This window comes from Sycon ciliatum, chromosome 6, assembly GCF_964019385.1.
Source record: "Sycon ciliatum chromosome 6, ocSycCili1.1, whole genome shotgun sequence".
In the NCBI taxonomy this organism is placed as follows: domain Eukaryota; kingdom Metazoa; phylum Porifera; class Calcarea; order Leucosolenida; family Sycettidae; genus Sycon; species Sycon ciliatum.
The window spans coordinates 10,670,458-10,686,431 of NC_088648.1; the positions used below are offsets into that span (position 1 = coordinate 10,670,458).

Genomic DNA, 15,974 nt, shown 5'->3' on the forward strand with positions numbered 1-15,974 from the left:
CAACAGACACTTGACGCCAGGGGATTTTCCCTGTTAGCGTGCATGCACATACGAGTGCGTGAGATTGTGTGCATGTGCTTGTCGGCGTGTACGATTGGATATCGACTCTTCAATCAGCCGTGTGGTGTCGACCAGGCTAAAATTAGTGGTGGTCAATTCATCAGTCTTGCAAGCTGTTGAATGGTGCAATCTCAGCACATGTTGCTTTGTCTAACATAGCTTGTTTGCTATCATCGCTTCCGCGATGGGCATGTCTGAGTCTGATGTGTGTACGCATGTACATCCACACTTACTTGCCTCCACATGTTGTTGAAGATCACGTGTCACGTTTCTGTGGTTGTATTTGTCCGTACATGCATGTGTACATGTGTGCGTGTGTGTGTGTGGGTGTGGGTGTGTGTGTGTGTGGGTGGGTGTGTTTGTGTATGTGTGTGTGTGTGTGTGTGTGTGTGTTTGTTTGTGCGTGGGTGTGCGTGTTGCGGAATGGATGTGCACCGTTTTTGTTGCCTCTGTCCCAGGTTGCTGACCACACCGTCTGTTTGCCATACCGCAGCGTCACAATCACTTTCACCAGCTTGCACCTCGCCAGTGAGCTTGCAACAATATTCTTCCAAACAAGACTCCAGTATGCTATTTCATGAATTTGTTTTGAAAGCGGTCTCTGCATGTTTTTCTGACTTTCATGCTGCATTTTGTTGACTTCACGCATTCTGCCCATGATTCTTTATTGAGAGACTCAACCTGAACTGCAGTGTGTTTTACTCTTCTTAGATTCGACTGCGTTACACGTTTGCTGTGCTTTGGCATTTGGACTTTCTGCGATTGCAGCTCTGCATGTGTGTCTTGCCTTGACTGGTGGACGATCTTCTTACGCTGTGTTGTTCTGCAGTGTGCTGTGTACTCGAAGTAGCTTCCCATTTTTTCTGCATTGCAGTGTTCTGCCTTGTGTTGCCCTGCCTGGCATTGTCTGGCCTTGCATAGCCCTACATTGGCAACATATTTCAAGTTTCAGCTGGCTTTCTTCCTTTAATATCATTGTCTTGCCCCACTTAAAGCAGTGTGCTCTGTGGTCAAGTGCCAATTTTTGACGTGCACAATGTATTCCAATGCCTCGTTTGCTAGCCTTTTTTAGATATTTTTTAAAAGGACTTCTTAAGAACTTTCCCTAGAGGACCCGATGTACTGTTTGCCGCAGTTTCTCATGCATGGCTTGCCACCGCGGCTTTCTGTTCACTTATTTTTGATGCTGTTGACTTTTTCCCCATTCGCCTGTTGTCTGCTTTCCTTCGCTCAGCTTGCTTTTTCAAGTCTGCCTCGCCGCCACATTCATAGTATTGTATGCCTGTTTGTGCCTTTGCCACACACTGCACATGCACCTGTACGTTCATGCAAGATGATGCAAGGTGTTTTTTTCCCTATTCAAGTTCCAAATTTAGATCCTTGTATTCATTGAATGAACTACTACTAGTAGGAGTTTTCCTTCTTTTTTTTTCTTTTCGAATCATATTTTTTAAACAATCGTGATTGACATTAAAAAAGACTTGTGCGGTGATGCATGTGCCTGAGAACGTCTTGTGGCTGTGTGCACTGCCGCGTGTGCATGTGCATGGATAGTTGCATTCGTTTGTATGTGCCGTGGTGTGATGATATTAGCTGAGCATGGCCCTTTCTTGGACAGCAGATGTTGCCACTGGATGTGGACAAAGGTGCATCTGTGTTTTTGCCTTCACTATCCTGGCGAGAGCGGAATGGAATCGTTCTGTGTCTTGTCTTGTGTGGCTTGCGTGTATTGCGTGGTGTGTGTGTGTGTGTGTGTGTGTGTGTGTGTGTGTGTGTGTGTGTGCGTGTGTGTGTGTGTGTGTGTGGGTATGTGTATGTGTGTGTGTGTGTTTGCGTGCATGAGTGTGCATGTACCGTGATCTAAGAGTAGACTACTGTCCTGGTTCATTGCTCCAGACAACAGTAGATCTACCATGAACCAGTGCAGCGAATATTCCAGTGGGCCATCACTTCCCAGCTGTAATGCACTCCGTATCATGAAGGAGTGTTGCGAGAACTAAGCCAGGGACCGCTATCATGGATAGCGCTAGCGCTCTTCAAGCCAAGCTGGCTACAACTCTGCAACTACAGTGCTGGCAACTGAAATCCGACCCCTCGGCGGCGCGGCGCGCAGCCAAGGGGGTCGGATTTCAGTTGAAAGCACTGTACATGACTTGTGTACATCATGACATGTACATGTACATCAGGGATTGGCCCCATTGTTATGGGATAATTTGTCCGTTTTGGTCAGCGAATCCAACTAAAATAAAAAACAACACCTTATTTTGCGACTCCCTGATGTACATGCCTAACTCTTGCCCAGCTGCCACCGTGATGATAGGGAACACTGTCTTGTCTTTGCAGGATTCAGTCTACGACTGAGTGGGTCCGGTGCTAGGGTAGTGCGGCTGCGCTCTGACCGCTAGACTAGAAACCGTGTCTTCGTCGTCATTGGGCAGTTGAGCGGATGAAGCCGTTCGGCATTGGCGCTGAAGCCAAGAAGGATGATAATACCCGCGGATCTGAGCATTCGATGGGTCTATAATGACTATATCTCCGATCCGAACCACTGACTCTATAATAATAAAATAATCTACCGGTAGTACAGTCTACCACTGTCTGTACTAGGCTATATAGCCTAGTACAGTCTACCACTGTACTAGGCTATTATATAGGCGGGCTGTACCTGCTGGGCTAACCGGCCAGCCGTAGACCGACGCTGAACATAATTATCACACAATATCCTCTGGCTCTGACTCTGACTTGGGGTTACGTCTGCCACATGCTTTCTTCTCAGAATTGAATCATGCGTTGACCAATAGACGGCGAGTACGTCATGCTTTCCAGTCGTCTTTCTCGAACCTTCGTCTAGCACCCTCTCCGTAGCTTCATGTACATGCATACAACTGCTTGTCCTGTAGTCTACCGGAGATGAACCCGTGACCCCATGACCCCGAGCAAATCCTGCAGCACTCACGAGCTTCTTGGAATTGGTAGATCTACGCAGCTGCGGAATTTCTTTTGAGCGCCCTCTAGCGGCTCATTTTCGTCGCTGTTGTTGTCGGAGATGGTTTGCTTTTCAGCTTGCTCTCTTTCTCAGTTTCCTCTTCCTAGCTGGCTGTTGGCGGTTTGCCTTCTCGTACTAAATTGTACTTGAGATGAATTGAGTCGTGACTTGTGTTGGCGTGTACGCTGCTCCACTGTGAAAAGTATCAAGTAGCCTCTAATTCGACGGGCTACGGACTGCCCGCTAAGGGAGTGATTGTGCCCTGAAATATGATGTACTGGGCGAGCAACATTCCATCTTCGAGGACTCTGCCAAAAATGGCGGGTGCGAAGCTAAAAGACACGCCTGCGCTACTTAGCAACTCCGTGAGAAGGTTCACCCGGCAACATACTTCAGCGGCAGTAAGTGCTTGTCATTGGCTTCGTTCGCCATGGGTTTGTATGTATATTGAACTTCTAGATCTTTTCTTTCCGAATCAACTTCTTTTGTTCGGTGTGGGCCATGGCAGGTATATTTTCTCCTCCAACCACTTGACTGTAGTATCTGCAGTGAATCGCAGTTGTTCCTTTGCCACTGTGGCTAACCTTGATGACCTTTCTGTTTTGTTCTCCTTGTCCTTCCTCCGAAGTAACAGTTGATGAAGAGAAGTCGCTGCCGTTCTCAGTTGGTCTGCGCATGCGTGTGTTCCGTGGAAGCGTGTTTCCCTGGAAGAAGACCGATGTAAGCACCCGTACATGCACACGATAATACTTCATGCAGTTCTGACAACATTTGTTGTCAGGCCTGGTGATATGGGTTTGTTGCTCTGGGTGCCTGCATTGGCGCTGAATTCTTCTCTCGCTATTTTGACTAGCACCTGTTGAGCCGTGTGAAGGCCATCACTCGACAAGCTCTTTGTAATCGAGACTATCAGACAATGTACGTCGTCTTGATAAGCATTCCGTCAGCGACGAGCGAGGCATTTCAGTGTGGATAAAAACTACAAAGTGGTGTATCCGGATATGTGGCAAACGTCTGGCAACGTGTATCATTCTAAATTCTAATCTTTTTTATTTTTTGTTTTTTGGGCAGCGAGGCACCTGTCTTTCGGCATGCACTTGACTCCCTCGTTGCGGTGTTGTAGTATGGAGGGCCTTTCCATTGTTGTCGGAGGCTGCCAGGGCAAGGACTTAGGTAGTTTGCACTTCCCCGAATTCAGAACGCTACAGGTCACCCAGTTCCTCGACTTTCTCATTTCTTCTCTGCAGGTTGCTGGTCATCTTTCGAGCGTCGTGTACACCGGCTGGATTACTATAGTAACTCTGACGTGCCAAGGCGACCGGAAATCAGTTCCCCATTTTTCCATTTTCAAAATAACTGTCTTGCAATGCGAAATGCACTGTATGGGGTGAACTGACTTCACCCCAGACATATGTGCCTTTACGAACCCTCTAGTACTGACTATCAACTGCATTTTCGTTGCGTGGCATGAAGCCTCGGAATCGGAAAATGAGTAGGGGGGGGGGGCACGTTTTCACAGTGGGCGCACAGAGTAGGGGCCGCTGCTCCCCCCACCCCTTTGGCTAGAACCCTGTATACTGATTATGTAGGTCCTTTCAAACGTTCGTATGCTTATCAGAACTAAAATTTCGCCTTGCAGCTATGTGTATACCAAAACAATGCAGTCTAGAGACTCGGCTCGCGGGGCCAGTGACGTACCGGTATGTAGGCGTTGGGACTGTGGCGATAGGGTGCACTTCGGCTAACCCAGTTGATGGGTACTGCATGATTTGCATCTACATGTACGTTGCATGCTCTGCCCCTTAGCTATAAAGAGTATTAATGCCGCAGACGTTACCGTGCAACACCATAGCTCAGTAGTTAGAGTACGGCTGGCCTCAAGCAAAGCTCCCTTGTTCAAGTCCTGGTGGTGAAATTCAATTTTCCTTTCGACTCTTTCCGTCTCCAGCACCCTCAACTAATGAATAATTTGGTACATTGGGGCTCCCTGTGTACTAGTTTGTGCGTGAAGTGTGTGGGTACAGTGAGGGCTGCGTCCCACTAACTTGTGTAGTGTTACGGTAAGCGTGGTTTCGGAGTCTGAAGAAAATGTTTTCTCCCTTCTGGAATGACAGCTACACCATAGCTCAGTGGTTAGAGCACCGCTGGCTTCAATCGAAAGTCCCTGGTTCGAGTCCTGGTGGCGACAGTCAATTCATTCTTCAGACTTTCCCCTTTTCAACACCCTCAACAAAATGAATATTTTCTTCCAGAATCGATCTTCGTGTTCCAATCATCAGTGGATAATACCGAGCTAAAGTCAGGCATTGAATGAATTTAAAGGGGAAGTATACCCTAAAATCAAATTTTCACCAGTTGTAGTCTTCTGGGTGCTGAGTCGAATGGTCTTGGTCCGAGGAAGCTGCGACGCTCCCTTCCTACTTGAATCCCAATCGAACTCGCGCACTTCCACCGAAACTGGGTGACTGCGCCCTACTAGATGGGGATTTGTATGCAAAATGTCACTAAAAGCGCCATTTCGTTCTTATAAAAGCACGGATGACCGCGATTGGCCCATATGTTGTAGTCTTTTGGACGCTGAGTCGACTGGTTTTGGTCCGAAAAGGCTGCGATGCAGCGTTCCTCCTTTATTCCCAATCGAACATGGTTGAACAAGCGGTCACGTGCTCCTGGGTGCCCAAATCACCTGGTCACCGCGCCAGCAGGTGACAACTTTCACACCAAGGTTCAACTCGAGTTCAACTCGAGTGACAGGACTGCACCCAAAAAAGGTCAAACAGGCTAGTAAGTTGTACCCTGCAGGCACGGTGACCAGCTGACTGGTGTACGCAGGAGCACGTGACCGCTTGTTCAACCATGTTCGATTGGGAATAAAGGAGGAACGCTGCATCGCAGCCTTTTCGGACCAAAACCAGTCGACTCAGCGTCCAAAAGACTACAACATATGGGCCAATCGCGGTCATCCGTGCTTTTATAAGAACGAAATGGCGCTTTTAGTGACATTTTGCATACAAATCCCCATCTAGTAGGGCGCAGTCACCCAGTTTCGGTGGAAGTGCGCGAGTTCGATTGGGATTCAAGTAGGAAGGGAGCGTCGCAGCTTCCTCGGACCAAGACCATTCGACTCAGCACCCAGAAGACTACAACTGGTGAAAATTTGATTTTAGGGTATACTTCCCCTTTAAAGTTAAATACCAGGATAGTGCATAGTTCACGTCCGGATACTATTCAGGACCGTCGGAAGCAGTTTCTGGTTGGTCCGGTAGTTTCAGTGCCTTTCATACTTTGTGTACTGTAAAAGCCATTATTCTAACGAGGCGCATATAACGATTTCCCAAAATTGACTAGTTTACGTGTACCAAAGGTAACGATTTTCACTCATTCTCAACGCTCAATAGGACAGTATAATATGTATCGATTTCTGTATAACGGTTTCTATTTTAACGACAGATGTCTCCTCGTTAACTCGTTAGAGTTAGCACTTCGTTATATATATGGCTTTTACAGTATGATATGGCGGGTACACATGACCTCCATAGTAGTAAATGTGTGCTGGTGGCTACAATGTTGGTCCGGTGATAACTTGACCAACCAGACCGGTTCCGGCGGCCCTGCTAATGTAAGTGCAGTAATAGCTAGAGCTTAGGTTGACAATTTTGGATGACAAAGTGTACAGCAAGCAAAACAGTATAGACTTGGGAAAAGAACAATAGCAAAATACAAGTAAGCAGCTGACTTCTTTCTGACAGTGCACGCATCTGCTTCGTGTTCTTCCCTCCACTCTTCTTCACTCTTCCGTATCCGCTTCACCATCGCCCTCGCAATCTCCCTCATCAATCTGAACATCCGTCTCCACACCGTCATTCGTCTCCATATTGTCCTCTCCTTGTCGTTCCTCCGTTAATTCCTCATCCTCCACATCTATCCTTCTCCATTCAAGCTTCTGGTGCTGTACCCTGGCTCCAAACTTCAATCAGACATGTCGAACGCGGTGTTGTGCTACAGTTATTTTCACAAGTCCACACAATCTTGCTTGGTCTACTTGTCATCTGAAATTGTCACCATACGCTCTAGCTGTTATTGCACTTATATCAGTACCTGGATGTTGACTATTGCACCATCATTGTATGGATTCATTCAATGCCTGACTTTAGTTCCGGATTATCCACTGATGATTGTCCTTGGGAACAAGAAAATTGATTCTGGGACCTGCTAAACTACCAATCAGTTGATTCTAAGCAACGATGGGCAGTATGAAGGTTTCTGTGTGACATCCAGATCCAATATCCTAAGCGCATTTGGCATTAATTTTGTTTGCAGTTTCCATATCTGAGCACTGAATTCGATTAGCAACAGCGCCACTCATGATATACATTTCCGTATTGAACCGTCCTAGAAAGTGCGCCAGCGTAGACGTCTTTAATTAAAGGGGGGGGGTACAGCCATTTTTGCTCATAATATAGCCACCGCTGTATGCGTTAATCTTCCCGCGCTTATGAGATTTGAGCATAACTTTATGTTGCCAGGGCTGTGTAAGAGCACTTCATGGGAATTACTAGTACTGCACTTTCACTTGTCTGCCACCGTGAGGCCTACCCTGGGAAACAGATGAGAACTGTTCAATGCGTGATATTCCTGATTGCTACATACTGGGTGCCCTACCGTGATGGGAATCAAACTCTGCTTCGGATGATACTAAGATCGTTTCCCAAGTCTAGTGGTCAACATCCCCCCCCCCCCCCCCTCTCACTCCCATCTGGTATGACTTGTATCTATGCCTGCTTTCCAAAGTCATGATATGACCAAGGGTTATTTATTTCTTCTGTTTTTGCATGTGTGACTCGTGAGCAACACGAGGATGGATCGCCGGGAAGATTGAAGTCGACTTCTCAGTCGCCGTCAACCGGACGGCATTCCGCTTTGCTGCCCTTACCCGGGTGTGTCCGTTAGACAGCTGGATTCTGATCATCTACTGACAGTCTGGAGTGAGAGTTGCTTGTACTCAGCAGCCTGCATTGTGGAGTGGGGAATCTCAATCCTGGAACTCAACAGTTGTTCTCCACGTGGCAGGTAAGCAATTTGTTGACCATATGCGCTACCTTTGGACTATAACATCACCAATGCTGTCGCTTTCTTCTATCATGGCATGTTAGATTACCGGAACACTGTACTTGAAGACTGGTGTCTGACTGGCAAAGTCCCCGCCATTGACCTTTTGTATTCCTGTGCCCAACCATGCCAGAAATCATGAACTTATCGCCAGCATCCAATAACCCTTCACTGAAGCTTGATTCCAACTCTGTACGGGGGGGGGGGGGGGGGGGGGGGGGGATTTCAGCGTGGTGGGGTGAGGGGAGGGCAGGTATTTCAGTGTGGTAGGATGGGGGAGGGGATAGGGAGATATTTCAGTGTGGTAGGGTTGGGGGGGGGGAGGTATTTCAGCATGGTAGGGTGGGGGGAAAGGTATTTCAGTGTGGTAGGAGGGGGGGGGGGGGGGTGGGAGGAATTTCAATGTGGTGGGGTGGGGGGGGGGGGGGGGGGGAGGGATGGTATTTCAGTGTGGGGGGGATGGGAGGTATTTCAGCATGGTAGGATGGGGAGACATGCCCCCCCCCCCTACACACACACACATACCTGATAGAATACAGTGTATCTACTTGACTTTGATCCATAGTGCATGGTTTCCATGCTTCTCTCCACTGGTATTCACCTATGGTTAAATGCCTACAAGGACTTGTTTACTTTGTTTTGTTGTTTGTGCACCCACTGAGCAATGCTCACCAAGATGTCTGCTCAATGCACACTCTACGCAATGCGCCAGCAACTGGATGCCACCCATTGTGATCGCCGCTAGTCAGTCTGTTCACCAACTACTAGGACAAGCTCAGGCTATGGGTTCAGAATCGCTTCCACTGGACAGCGCGATGGAGCAAGGCTCCTTCATCAAGACCTGGACTGCTACACACCTCTTTCACAGGTAAGCACGCCACCCACCTTGGTTAGACCCTACAACTGAGCAATGTTATGAGTTTGGTGATTCAGGATGTTGAATCGCAACTTTTAGGTAATGTCCCATGTGAATTCTGGAAGCTTATGTGACCAGCAATTGCTCATAGAATGATGATGGATGGCGAGGGCTCAAAAATGAAAACTTCCAGAAATGCAGCAGTGCAGCAGTGGGAATGGAAAGAGCAGACCGATTACTGGGTGCTCGCAAGATTGGGCAAGTTTCATTATAGTTTATCAAATACTTTCCTTCTATTATTTCTATTGTAACACCCTGTTCTGTGTCACGGTTTCTTGTGTGTGCCTAGTTGAGTTTGCCACGGACAACCTATGGAGATTGGGAAACATGCTCTTCAACGGTGATGTGATAAGTTTCAATTTGGGACACTTCAAAACCCGTAATTATATGTTGTTCTTAACTTCACAGCCCACTCAGGAATACTCACCCTTGGCATTTCGAGATCCCGGTTTGGGCCAAGCTAACGCTGAATCCCAAGCCTAGTGCTTTCAATGCTAGGTTTTGGACTTGCAACTTTGTTCTTTGGGTCATTTCAGCAGGAAACCCAAACTCCCGTAGTACAACTTTTTTATCTACCCTCAAAGGTGAGCAAGAGGTACTAGTATCAGCGGCGGGTTTAGGGGGGGGGGGGGTACGCGAGGGGTGCCCCCCTCAAAAGTTTTGACCTAGGTTTCGAAAAATAAAAGGCAGGGCTGGGGGCGCGCGCGCGGCCTGAAACGATCGTCCAAAAGCGGTTGCACGGTACGGTGCTCGAGCTGGTGTTGATTGTACACACCACAGAGTGCCAGTGAGCATGCACGGCTACAGAAACACGGTGGTTTTCAAAATGGCTGACCTGGGACAGTAGCATGATGTCATCTACCCCCACTTCATCCCGGCCGCAACCCCCCCCCCCCCCCCAGCCAAATCCTGGGCACGCCACTGAGTATGGCAAGAAGTAAACACAATTCATGGTGTCAAGTGTATCTTCCACTATAATCAGGCAGCAGAGAGGATTTGGACTACATTGCTATGAATGACTAGCATGCGCCGACATCTGACTTGCGAATCATAACTGTTATGGTGCCGTTTAGGATCATCGAAAAATATTTGAACTTCCCACGATATGTATGTGGTGTGTCTCCCTCTTGTGTGTGTGTGTGTGTGCACGTGCGTGCGTGCGTGCATGTTTATTTGTTTGTTTGTTCCAGGCCTGCCATCTGCCATCCATGCTTCCCTTTTATGATTTCTTTTGCTCCTGGAAAACTAGGTGGGGGCACTTCATTGTGGCAAGACTCTTGCTGCAATGTAGCTGCCACAAAATGACAGGTGTTCCGTTCCATTTCCCCCGGGTTTACCGAAGGGTGAAGAGGGATTGCAGGGGGGGGGGGGGGGGGGGAGTTGCTGGCGACTCCATGACTGCCTTCAATCAAACTTTGCCTCAAAAATGTGGTCGGTTACAGGAAAGTAAAGTGATTCTTCGGATACGTTGAGGCTCGTATGCAATTTAAATCGCCTTCATACACCGTTTTCTGGCCTGCATTCAAGGTATTTCAGTGTATGTATGCCATCGCAGCACATGCCCTATATGTGTACAATGTTCTGTGTCATCACACCCCATGCCCGATATGGCTTTTAGTACCATAATCCCTACCCGAAAGATACTGAATAATGTCTTGCACGATCCCAAATCTTGTCTGGTAGAATTTGTCACTAATGCATTAGTTTGTGGATGAACTGAATTGTACTGTTGCACGTAGCATTATTATATATAGCCATATCAATCTGACTATTTCCACATCTGCGCATCTGTTCCTACACACACACACACACACCTCAGGGACCAGCACACTACTACACACTCAGTGATAACTCAGTACCATGTGGCCGGCATGGAGCGAGGTGGAGCGGCACACACTCGGCTGATAATCAGTGCACCAATCAAGCAACTGGTGGCTGGAGCAAACTGGACCATCAACCACAACAAACACTGAACAATATTTCACCCTCATGCCACACTATACTCACATCTTATTTCGCTTTCTCCTATTCAAATTCTCTTTAATCACATTTTAGCTAGGCATAGATCAGGGCAAGGTAAGAGCCCTGTAGGTCATCTCTTTCTACATCCAACCAGCGCTACATCCAACCAGCGCCACGGCCAACTAGCGCTACGGCGTCAAGCCATCGGGTCTACCACTGGTAAATATGTCGTCGTGTACTGCATGCTTGGTGTATTGTATGACACCATGTCGTTTTGTACCCGTGTCTGTTACTTGTACTATCCCCATACAACAGTGGCTGTCACAGGCTGCTGTTGTGTGGGTGTATGTTGCTAATAAATTGTGCCATGCTCATTCATTCCCACTCACTCAGGTAGGGTCAAGCCCTCTACGGACACCACAGCAGGCTCGCTAACGTCCGCCTTTAACCCGGTGGTGTATATTTGGGTGGTATGTATGTAGACATTGGTAGGGTATGCATTCTGCTGTTTTGGTTTGCTATTTCCCCATGTGACAATAGCCGTCGATGGCTGCTGTCGCATGGGTGTATGCTTCTAATCCATTGTGTGACGCTGTCTATTGTTTCCTCAGCTAGACATGCAAGGCCAGGGGACCACGATCCGCCACAGCATGGCTAAGTATAAGCCAACTACCTGGTACGTTATACTAGCTGATTCCTGCATGTTGAAATTTCTATTTCTGGCTTGCAAAGTAGGCAATAGGGACATGGCCAGAGTATGTGCTTTGGATATGTCACTCAGTTGTAGATGGGGCGTTGACGTTACTAATGACGAGCAGCAGGTTCACATGCAGTTGCTTCATACAGGCATGAGTGCTGGGTCGATAAATGTGTGACTTACTCAAAGCGAGAGATGATTTGCAAGATATAGCAGGTAATGTAAATTGCAGTAATTTTCCAGCTATCCGTTGCTGCGCAGTCATTCTTTATCAGTTTTGTGTTCGCGGCATAAACATCAGCTTGATGCATTCGTCCTTGCTTGCCCTATAGCTGGTGAAATATTGGGCCACTTGCCCTGTAGCTGGTGAAATTTTGGGCCGCTTGCCCTGTAGCTGGTGAAATTTAGGATTGCTTGCCCTGAAGCTGGTGAAAGTTTGGATTGCTTGCCCTTTAGCTGGTGAAACATTTGGAGAACTTCTTGTTCTGTAGCTGGCGAAAGTTTGTGCTTCTTTGCAACATGTTTGTGACTGGGGCGCTGCATGTACTAACTGAGTTACATGTCTTGAACACATCTCGGACCATGCCACTTATTTTCTACTATGCTTGCCAGAAATTGCTTGTCTGTTTGCAAACTCAGGTTACAGCAGTATAGTATACCTAGTGCTAATCACTGACTGTTTGCTTCATACCTGCTCAGGTAGATCATGTCAATCACCATCATTTCAATCACTACAACCGATGAATGTCATCTCGCTACTACCGATGCCGGCCACCTCGCTACTACTGATGCCGGCCACCTCGCTACTACCGATGTCGGCCACCTCGCTACTACCGATGTCGGCCACTTCGCTACTACCGATGTCGGCCACCTCGCTACTACCGATGTCGGCCACCTCGCTACTACCGATGTCGGCCACCTCGCTACTATCGATGCCAGTCACCTCGCTGCTACCGATGCCGGCCACCTCGCTACTACCGATGTCGGCCACTTCGCTACTACCGATGTCGGCCACCTCGCTACTACCGATGCCGGCCACCTCGCTACTACCGATGTCGGCCACCTCGCTACTACCGATGTCGGCCACCTCGCTACTACCGATGCTGGCCACCTCGCTGCTACCGATGCCGGCCACCTCGCTACTATCGATGCCGGCAACTACCGATGCCAGCCACATTGCTACTACTAACTGCATCAGCCAAGTCCGTACTACCGACACTGTCACTCACTACTACCAACATCTATATACTGACTAGTATGACTGCTTGTTCCTCAACTGTGACGCGTATTGCCTATAGCGCTAGTGCCGATGCTGTCACCTCCAGCCATCACGTGACAGCACACCTCATGTGCGTAGCAATGCTGCTGGCTGTCGTCCACCTCTGCCCTACAGGCTGTCTGTCACAGTGCTACTACTAAGCGGTGCCTCTCCAGCTATGGGCATCGTTCAGATTGGATGCAGACCGGCATTGCTGTCACTCCCAGCTCTCAACAAGGTAAAGTAGTATGGCATATTGTGTGGGAGTTGATTGCATGAACTTGCATGCTTGTTGCTCATGCTAGGTGTTGAGAGAGTTTTTTTGCCGCTATTTGGATCTGAAACAGCCCACGCAGGGAATTTGCAATTGCTGAATGCATGCTTCTCAACAGTGTGAAGGGTCCACTGAGTTCTTAAAAGAAAGCAATGCATGTTGTGAAATGATGTGTTGTTTTCCTGTGTGATGGCATTCCCCAAACTGTCTCGTCTAGTCGCGTGCATGTGTGATATGAGCATGCGCGATTTTGTAGTCGAGAGTCCTTTTGTCAGTCTTCTTGTTCGTCCCTTTGAGTGTTGTCTCCATTTCCGTAATGTCCAAATATAAATAATGTAACAAACCAGTCTTGTCCTTTGTGTCCTGCGTCCCGGGGAACGGAATGGCTGAGATTCCGTTACAACGTGGTGCCGAAACCCGGGACGCAGAGGATGAGTTAGTTTGTAATGAGTCTGTTCGTCGTCGTCAACAACGAAGTAACTGTTACTTTGAAGTAAACAGAGCGTGGGAGCGGAGGAGGTGAAGAGCTGGTGGGAGCGGAAGACGACGCGGAGAGGAGGCAGAGAAGGTGATGGACTAGAACAGTCACTGTGGACTGGAGCCTGAGACGGCAGGAACCGCGACGGAGCGTGTGGCCGTGGCTCGCCAGAGGACAGTGGACGAGTCTGGCGTCACCGACTGTGTGTCGTCCTTGTTGTTCGTCTTGTTGTCTTGCTCGCTGTGTTGTTCTCTCTCTGTTCAGTTCGTTGCTTGTTGCTGTGTTGTTTCAGTTTGGTTGTTGTCGGTCTGTTGCTCTTCTATTCGTTCTGTTGTTCTCCATTGGTTTTGTTGTAGATTTATTTGGTGCGGCTGTGCGCATGTTATTATTTTGTTGGAGCTTCGGCTCCCGTGTTTCGGTTGGCCTTGTGTGGCGTGGCCTGGTTGTAGAGCGTCGGCTCTAGGTTTTTGTTTGGCCCTGTTTCGTGGCCCGGATATTATTTTAGAGCGTCGGCTCTAGGTTGATGGTTGGTTTTCGTTTTTCTGTTCTGCTGTGGTTCCTTTTGCTGTTGTGCATGTGGAACGTGGTGTCCGTTTATTATTTTGTGGAATGTCATCAAGGGGGCAGGTGTTGTGAAATGATGTGTTGTTTTCCTGTGTGATGGCATTCCCCAAACTGTCTCGTCTAGTCGCGTGCATGTGTGATATGAGCATGCGCGATTTTGTAGTCGAGAGTCCTTTTGTCAGTCTTCTTGTTCGTCCCTTTGAGTGTTGTCTCCATTTCCGTAATGTCCAAATATAAATAATGTAACAAACCAGTCTTGTCCTTTGTGTCCTGCGTCCCGGGGAACGGAATGGCTGAGATTCCGTTACATGCAAATGTTGTGGGAGCAACCCATTCTAGGGGTATGTATGTCTTTCAAGACTTTTATCTCCAGAACCCCCCCCCCCCCATATCCTTGGAATTACTTGCAGACCGCTTGCATGGCTTGTGCCGATGGAGATTTGGCCCTACCTGGCATCTGCCGTGATGGATACACACTTCAAAGGCATATGCGCCCTTCTCATATTATCGATGTCTGGAGTGTAAAACTAATTCGCTGTTCACTAATTTGTAGATGTATTAGCTCGCATATACAGGTTCTCGGTACGGCTTGGAACGTCAATGAAGGCCTCGTCATGGAGTCGCCAGCAGCTTCCCCTCCTTTTATTATTTCAATGTTGTCAATGAATCAGCAATGAGCATGGATCATGAGTTGAGCCTGTAATCTTTCGGGTCATGTAAATTGCATGACATTTTGGCTTTCCAGACTTCAAAAATGGCCACATACCCATGTCCTTGTCTCATTGCTGACCCAAAAAATGGAACGGAACACCTGTCAATGGGGAGGGAAACTTTAAAACTCACTAAGTCTTTGAAATTTAGATCATGATTGGGGTATAGTCATAATATGCATGTACATATAAGGAAATCCAAAATACCTAAAAAAATCATACAAAAAGTGGAAAAAGCAACAGACCTATGCCCAAATTTTTCAGGTTTGGCAGCCATTTTGTTTTCTGTATGCGGCTTGTGTGGGCTCATTCAAATGTATGTGGACTACATTCAAATGTATGGTTCCCATTCAAAAGTATGGGTCTCAATTGAAACTGTGTATGGATAGCATCCAACTGTATGCCAGGCTCCATTCATATGTATGGTTCCTATTCTAATGTACAGACCCCATTCAAAAGTATGGGCCTCTATTGAAACTGTATGGACCCCATCCTAATGTATGCCAGGCTCCTTTCATATGTATAGTTCTTATTCATAATGTATAGACCCTAAACAATAAGATTCGTAATGTATAGACCCCAAACAATAAGAGACCCCATTCAAATACTCAATCTGCTGACAGAACTGTTTCGTCCTTTGTGGACTCATCAGCGCAGCACAGAGAAAATGAGGCCGAACCTGATAGCAATGAAAAATGAATTTTCCAAAGATTTAAACCAGGCCCGAACGTACCTAGACCCTATTCAAATATGATTATGGGTATCTAATCTCTATTGAAATGTATGGCTCCCTTTTTTTAAAATTATAATGTAATTATGGTTGCCATTCGGATATAGGCAACAAAAGTTGGGCCGGCTACCATTCAAATTTTCAAATGCATGGGCCACGGTGAGATTCAAATACAACTATGATGTGTATAGTTGGCATCAGTTACTACTTCCTCCGCGTCATCGGAATTG

The 15,974-nt window shown here is 47.5% G+C and overlaps 1 protein-coding gene across 1 annotated transcript in view; it reads left to right on the forward strand.

Moving 5' to 3' along the window:
- LOC135819352 (uncharacterized) overlaps positions 1 to 1,540 on the forward strand; it is a 65,794-nt gene extending 64,254 nt beyond the window's left edge. Inside the window, exon 5 of the mRNA XM_065332545.1 lies at positions 519 to 1,540. The gene's annotated coding sequence lies outside the window, so the exon portion shown is untranslated. The remainder of the gene's footprint in view (positions 1 to 518) is intronic.
- The last annotated feature ends 14,434 nt before the right edge of the window (positions 1,541 to 15,974 follow it).